Here is a 2,500-nt window from a genome sequence, read left to right on the forward strand (position 1 = left end):
CCACCACATTTCTGTATAACTCAGGAACATTGTCATACCTCACACCAATGTAATATGTATCAGCATGATACACTACCACATCCAAAACATTTCAGATAGTCACATTCCCAACACATTCAGAATATTTCAGATACGGTTGCATCACACCCAAACCATTCACACCCAAACCATTCACACCCAAACCATTCACACCCAAACCATTCACACCCAAACCATTTCACACCCAAACCATTCACACCCAAACCATTCACACCCAAACCATTTCAGAAACAGTTCCACACCTCTTATACATGGTACAGTAACTCCAATCCACTTCAAATACAGTTACATCCTAGCCGCACCTCTGTCACGCTGAAAGCATTTCCAATTCTCACTGGGACCCAATTTGATTCAGCAAATAGTATGAGCAAACACATACCCTACAAATCAGAATACTTTTTTTTGATTTTCTTGATTTTAACAATGGTTTTGAGAAAGCTGTATATATTCAATCATATTCTTTGTAAACAGTCTGAAAATACATACCATATTATGAAAACGCTAGACGCAGTGTTCAAAAGTCTAATTGGATTATTTCTCATTTCATCTATTAGAAATATTAAGGTAAAGATGACCGACTTTGCCACAATTTGACACATTTTTGCACATGCAAATTGGGGCCCCACTGATAGCTCTCCCCACTGATATTGGGACCAACACTGACAGCAGATTTCAATCTCTCTCTCTCTCTCTCTCTCTCTCTCTCTCTCCCTCTCTCTCTCTCTCTCTCTCTGGCGCCCACTCAGATGGTATCTGCCTGGCCCTTCACACCAATTCAGATGCACTCAGAGCGGCGCTAGCATGCATGTTTACTGTCACCGGATGATGCATGGTGTAAATACCTATTTGCAGTGGAATTCGATAATGCAAGTGTGGTTTCTGCGGCTCCCCTCACCCACTCACGGAGAGAGAATACCAATGCAGGCTGGGGGAGTGGGGGTAGGGGAGTGGGGGAGTAGGGGTGGGTGGGTGGGTTGGGTTGCCATATTCTTGATACATATTCTCCCAAAACTTCAAGGTGATACAAAGGAAAACTGATAAGGATGTGAATTGCCATGACAGATATCTAAACCCCCCCATCACACACCCACACACCCACACAAACACATATACACACACACACACACACACACACACACACACACACACACACAAACACACAGCGCACGCGCACACACGCAAGAACGCACGCAGACAGGCACACACAAGAATGCACTCACGGAACACACTCACACACACACACACACACACACACACACACACACACACACACATTTATCATACTGTGTGCATAGCAACATTCCAAGTCCATTTTTATCAAGAAGCAAAGCCTTTTTGTTATGCATGGAGGCTGTTCCTTGGCATCAGCTTAGCTGGTGTCCTTTATCGTAATGACGATAGCATAAATAATAAGCACCAAATCACATGCTAAATGGAGCACATATGGTAGAACGCCAAGCCAAACAAAGCTGTCGCTTGTACACTTATCAACAGGAATCTACTAGTGGTTTTCAGCCTTATTCAACCACCACTCTCAACATTTAGTACGGATTTAATTCAGTGTTTTAGATAGTATGTGTCTGAATCTCGCTCGTCTTGAAGAGGGAAGAAAGTATCCCACATAGATTTACAGTCACAGACATCTATGAAAAAGGGTTGTTTGAACAATTGTTTGAAAGGTTTTATCCAGGCACAAACTTGCCCCACATGGGATCTGTAGAAACGTTATAGTATGTCTGTCATTGCTGTGGGTCTGAGTGTTTGCTAGAGTCTGTCTGAAGTGCCAGATGGGTGGGGTTAGCACTTTTAGGAATATCCCATTGGTCCCATTGTGTCAGGCAAACTCAATCAAGGACAGCTAAGCATTTGAGATGGTTTCAAATACTTTGCGAACCCAGGTCTGGTTGTTTTACAAAAGCATTTGACATGATGGTTAAAACAGTCGATTTAAGTTTACGGACGAGAGGAGAACGGATCCCTCTGATCTCCTCGTAAGTCATCAAGCCTCCATTACCGTGACATTTCCCCATAGGGCGATTCCCTGTAAGCCAGTGAAGGAGCCAGGAGGGCGAAGACAGTGAGGACGGTGAAGAGGCCGTGGAGGGCTCTCCAACATATGACGAGTCTCAGACAGACACGAGAGAGCCTGGGCTCCGGTCTCATGAGGAGCCTTGAGGGAGGAGGGCGACGCCGATGTTGTTGTTGTTGTTGGTGTTGCCACTGTCGTTGTTACTGAGAGAGAGGCCCTCAGAGAGAGTCTGACAGATTCAGATAGGCAGGGTTCCTGTGTTTGTGTGCATGCGTGTGTGTGGAGACCACATTACATCTATCCCCCTCACACCAGAGTGAGTGAGGATATACTGCAGCTCACTGCAGCTACAGAAGTACATTCACTGAAGACAAGCTCTGTCTAATGCTGATTACATACATCGACTGACATTTAGGTTCTGGTAGACCATCA

Source organism: Argentina silus (genome assembly GCF_951799395.1).
Source record: "Argentina silus genome assembly, chromosome: 13".
Classification (NCBI taxonomy): domain Eukaryota; kingdom Metazoa; phylum Chordata; class Actinopteri; order Argentiniformes; family Argentinidae; genus Argentina; species Argentina silus.